The sequence below is a fragment of the Lolium rigidum genome, chromosome 6 (genome assembly GCF_022539505.1).
Source record: "Lolium rigidum isolate FL_2022 chromosome 6, APGP_CSIRO_Lrig_0.1, whole genome shotgun sequence".
NCBI classification, from domain to species: Eukaryota; Viridiplantae; Streptophyta; class Magnoliopsida; order Poales; family Poaceae; genus Lolium; species Lolium rigidum.
The window spans coordinates 251,933,087-251,939,086 of NC_061513.1; positions in this window are offsets into that span (position 1 = coordinate 251,933,087).

Consider the following 6,000-nt stretch of genomic DNA (forward strand, 5'->3'; position numbering starts at 1 on the left):
GGCAATTTGGTCTTGGGCAGGTGTCTCCCCATTTCTTCCTCCACCACTTAACAGAGAGCAGAGCTGATCTGCCCGATGTCCTCACGAGTCAGAGGTGTTACTCTTTCTTTGATGCTCTAGCCATCCCAATTCCTCACAACCTCTCTTTTGCCTCATCAACCGATGGTTTTGAGACTTGGTGGTCAATGTGGAAAACTCATGCCTTCAGAAGAGCTCTGGGACCATTGCTGAAACAACTTGATGCTGAATATGATATCCCTGCAGAACAGGTACCACTACTCACGAGTTATCTTAAAGTGGCTCACAACGATTTCTTTCCTTTTATAATCTTGCTCTGTCTTCTTTCAGCAACAAGACGGTCCAGAACCTGTACATGATGATGGCTCCCCTTTCAATTTCCTCCCACCAGCTCCGGTGGTCCTCTTCTGCAAAAACTCACCATCCTTGAAAAAGGTCGTGATGCAGGGCCAGCCGATTTTACCAAAATCGGCTCCCAAGAGCAGAGCATCTTCTAGGCCAGCTGCCCCCCGAGCCTCAGCTAAGGCGAGAACAGCCGTGAGGAAAGTAGCTGCCAGGAAGACCCTGAAGCGCCAAAACCCAACTCCAGCCCAAGAAAGTTTGCACGTAAGCTGATCCATGCCTTGGATGGTTTCATCTATTCTTCTACGTTTCTGCAACATGCTTGTGTTTCTTTTACAGACCTCTACCGAAGAAAACTCCAGCGAGGGGATGCAGTCCAGTCAAAGGGACTCGAGCTCGGGCAACTCTGGGAAAACCACCACACAGAGCTAGCCAGACTTGCCACTGTCGGCTTCCAAGAAAAGGTCAGCTCCTGGACCTACTGCTTCCCAATCTCCCATCAAAGCAGGGCAGGGCGGATTACGCACAAAGAGCCGATGTATCAAGAGAGCTCGCAAGGAACCGCAAACTTCTTTATCAAACCAGGAGGTTTTGGATGTAATTGCTCTCCATACTCTCCTTGGCTCATATTTCACGCTAACCTGTTGTTGTTCTTATCGGCTAACCACTCCCTCCGCAGACTGATGACACTTCCAGTGGGGAAGTCGAGGAAGTATTGATGCCATCCGCCACCCTGGACCTAGCACCTCCTGACAGTGTGGCTGACAAGGTTGCCACCTTGGCCAAACCCACAGCAGAAACACAAGAGCCGATCACCTCTTCATCGGTTGTTCCTCTGGTCTTAGGAGAGGTACACTCCCTTTCCTTAGCTCTGCCTTTCCCTTTCGCTGTATACTGACGTTGTTGTTGTTTGTCAAGGTTATGACCTTTCAAGCCTGCTAACATTCGACCCTGAATCCATCGAGCCAGCTACGTCTAAAGCAAGTGCAGAGCCAGGGCCCAGCGCTACACGTGATCAACTCCAGCATCTCAAGGCCCTGCTCTCCTCCTCAATTGAGACATTGGTTGAAGACCCCGAAGAAGTGAAGAGCATCCTTGAAGACATTCAGCCTCATCTTCCGGTGACGTTGCAGGTGAAACTCTGGCCGGTCGTGACTCTGTCTGCCTACAAATCGAGGGTGAAATTGGCTCGTCAGAGAATCAGCCTACGCCACGCCCAGCTTCCGTTGAAAGCCGATATTGCAGACAAATATCAGCGGCTTAATGAGAAAAATGCAGCTTTGGACGCCAAAACTGACACCTCTGTCAGCACTGCTGAACTTGAGACCTTGCGAAAGGAGTTGGAGGACCTTGAAGAGAGGGTCCGGGCGACCAAACAGCTCATCCAAGATAAGGAAATTCTTATTGCCCACTCCCACGAGGAAGCAGAAGGCCTCAAAGCCGGGCGAAGGCGATCCGGCTGAAATACGTGCCCTGAACAAGCAGCTGGTGACAGGCCAGGACGAAGATGATGAGGCCGAGATCGCCGAGGTGGATCGTGTTCGTGCTGACGCCCTCCATGCCCTTGAGGCATTCCTTCAGTAGAGCCTTTCTATGTAACCTGACAACTGCTCGATTGAGCGTGTAACTCTGCCTGTAACAGTTTGTATCTCTTGAGTCGATGGCTGCGCATCGGCTTTTTATATTCTAAAGTCGATGTCTGTGCATCGGCTAAATTTTAAATTTTTTTATATATATATGTGGCCGATCGATTTATGTATCGGCCCCCATATTTCAATGTCCATCATCCCACATACTTGGGAAATATTTCTTGAGGTGCTGGCCATTGACAGCTACTGGGCACATACTTCGTAGCCTCGTACCTTATCCGTTTAAGTGCCCCCCGAGCCGAATCTTTCAAGTAATTGAAGGTATTGGCTCTCCAGTCATCTTACTATGACTACGTGACGTGTTTGAGGTGAGATCCTTGCTTTTTATTTTTTGGGGCCGATCGCAGGGATCGGCCTTGCCACGTACGTCTACTGACTCTGGTATTGCTACTCTGCCAGGCCGGTGGATAAGACCAGCCTCACCCCGTTTTTTGAAGCTTCGATGCGCTCACAGCCGTCCAAACTGATTCCAGAGATCGGCTCTTGGTCGTACGCATCCCAAATATTCATGCCAGCTAGTGAGATCTCGATCGAGTCATCTGCATGAACAACCTCCACTTCGTCTCCATCCCACTGTATCATGCATTGGTGCATTGTGGATGGAATGCAACAGTTCGCGTGAATCCAATCCCTCCCTAGTAGGACAGCGTAAGTGCTTTTGCTGTCGACGATGAAGAACGACGTAGGGATGGTTTTTCGGCCCACGGTTAAATCCACATTCAGAACACCTTGTGCTTCTGACGCTTGGCCGTTGAAATCGCTTAGTGTAACGTTGGTTTTGATCAGATCCTCGTTAGAGCGTCCCAAACGTCGCAGCATGGAGTATGGCATTATATTGACTGCCGCTCCCGTGTCAACCAACATCTTGTTGATAGGCTGCCCATTGATATAACCCTTTAGGTACAGGGCCTTCAAGTTCCTGTAGCTCCTCTCTCGTGGTTTTTCAAAGATAACCGGCCGTGGGCCGCGATCAAGCGTGCTACTGGCACTTCTTCAGTTCTTGGAGCATAAAACTCCGATGGCAGTATGAACACCAGGTTTGTATCAGCCGATGCCTTTGCATCGGCTTTTCTCTGCTTGGGGCGCCATTCTTTCTTTGGCGGGTGCGTCTCCGTCTCCAATGTTTGCTGAATTTTCACGGCCAGATCGGGCCGTGCTTTCCTCAACGTGTACATGTACTGCGCCTCGGCTTCCTCCAAGTTTCGTAGCCGCTGCACCCTACGCTTCTGGGAATGGCTGAGTCCATCAGGGCACCACCTTGGCCGGTAGTATCTATCTTCTTCTTCATCTTCTGACTCCTCGAAATCTTCATCTCGAGATGACTCAGCTCGGCCGTTCCGAGGTGGGAGAGGCCCTAGACGCTTGAACACTGAAACTTCGTCTGTTCCCTTCCTCTGCTATCTACATTCTGGGCAGTTGTCGATCGTAGGCAATCGGCTCATTCCTGAGTCCCAGCAGTGCTTAAAGAAAGGACAATCCCAGTGCCTATCCACGTCTTCCTGCTCTCTTGACCTCCCCTTTGCGTGACGCTCATATCCTTCATCGTCTCTATCATATCGATGATACTTCCTGTTGTCTGCATCAGACCGACGATATCTCCCATCATCCATGTCATACCGCCGGCGTCGGTCATACTGATGCTCATATTTGTTAAGGAGATGCGCGGAGAGTGGTCGTTGATACCGCACGCTTCTCACTTCTTCCTCGTTCAGGTACCGTCTGTCATCATATCGGGGCCGGTCGCGTGGATCGGCCTCCTCTTTATCGTTGCCACGGGAGTGACTGCTTTCTGCTTTATCCTTGCCATGGCGGTCTACAAGCCCTGCCATGTTGACATCGAACGAGAAACCTGGCTCGCACCTCATGGAGTGATTGAGTTCCACCATGTTGACGCCAGGAAACGGTTGCATGTCCACTTTCATGGGAAACTGACCGAAGATTAATCGGCCTTGTTCTATCGCCATTTGGATCTGCCGACGCAACTCTTTGCAGTCGTTGGTGACATGGGTGAACGTGTGATGCCATTTGCAGTATGGTCTCCCGTTCAATTCTTGCACCGTAGGGAATTTATGGCCTTCGGGTAACTTCAGCTGTTTTTCCTTCAGCAGCAGATCGAAAATCTGCTCAGTTTTGCTTAAATCAAAGTCAAACCCTTTTACAGGCCCTGGTTGTTTCACCCACTTGCAGGACACGGGTACTGCCCCCCGAGCCCATTCGGCCACGGCGACTTCCTGATCTTCTACAGAATCTTCAACTTCTTCTGCCTCGACCAGGCCTATCGGGCGCTTGAACTTGTCTTGGTACAATTCCGGGTGGCGCTGCTCATATGATGTTAACTTCTGAACCATGTGTGCCAGTGAATTGTACTCCACTTGGAAAGTCAGATCCTTGAGTGGCGCTGCGAGGCCTGCCACTGCCAACTCGACTGCTTCCTTCTCAGTTAAACGAACCGAATAACATCGGTTCTTGACAGTCCTGAAACGCTGAATGTAATCAGACACCGTCTCTCCCCGCCTTTGCCGCACCTGCGTCAGATCGGCAATGCCAGCTTCGGTAGCTTCTGAGTGATATTGTACATGAAACTGCTCTTCCAGTTGCTTCCATGTCCGAACTGAATCTGGTGGCAACGAGGTGTACCACCCAAAAGCTGGACCCGTGAGCGATTGCGCAAAGAACCTTACACGCAGCGGGTCTGACGCTGAAACCATGCCCAACTGTGCCAAATATCGGCTCACATGCTCAATTGAGCTAGACCCTTCTGATCGACTGAACTTTGTGAAGTCAGGGAGCCGATACTTGGGCGGCAGTGGGATCAGGTCATATTCGTTAGGATACGGCTTGGAATAGCCGATTGTTCTCTTCTTTGGCAGGATACCGAACTGGTCTCTCAGGATTGCACTGATTTGATCCACGGTATGAGCTGCAGGGGATGAGCTTTCATGACTCGTTCCGGTGGCATATTTAGCTAGCCACGCCTGTTTCTCAGCGTCTGCTCCAGAGCTCCCTCCTGCTCCAGCAATCCCTCCTGTTGTAATCTGGTTCGTGTGCGCCCAGTTGTTGCAGTCCGGCACGTATGTGCACACGTATCCATGTGGGATCTCTTTGGGTGGCTCATACAGGAATTGGTAATCGCCAGGATCACCTCCAACCTTGTAGACGACGTATGCTGGTGAACCTTGTTGCTGTGGAGCTGCAAACGTGAATGGCAGTTGCGACTTGGTGTGGAACGGTATTTCTCCCTGGTGAGTCCCTAGGGTAGGTCCTGACGGAGAATACTGATGCTTCATGATCTCCTGAACCACGCGAAGCGCAACACGCTCGAAGGCGTTCACCAGGCTCTCAGAATAACGATGTAGAGCATGAGCCACCATATAGTTAATTTCCTGGCGCAGGGCTCTGGTGCGTTCCTCCGAAGGAAGAGACAGATCTAGCCCCTCGAGCACGCCTTCGGGTGTGAATCCTTTGAACCTAATGCCATGTGAATGGGTTTTTTTGAAAGAGCCGATGAGATCGGCTTCGAAGACGGCCTTAAGCTCATCATACTTCTTCTTGTGCTCTTCAGGCAGATCTTCGTACTTGACTGGTTCGTCCGACATCTCAGCTGCAGATGTTGACGTGGTTGTTGCAGATTGTCCCACCGGGTCGTGCCGGAATGTGTTGCACTGCCAAAACCCACCGGCGGGCAGCGACGAGCAACACGAAGAGCCGGGAGGCTTCAAGACGAGCTGGTGGGCCCTGGTCCCTCGGTCAACGGCCCGCAATGCTCCGGCACACGTCCGACGGTCGCAAGGGCGTGCCACCGACCTATACCTGGTCGGGAAGGTGTTGGATCGCTTCGATTAGCTTCCTGCATGGTAGACACGTAAACATTAAATACGAGCCCGATCGGCTCTCAGGTTGCCACTGTGGATCGGCTCGAGAAGGCCGATTGCCCCATGATTCACGTTGGATTTACGATGACATGGGGATCCTGCTTCATCAAAACAAAGCT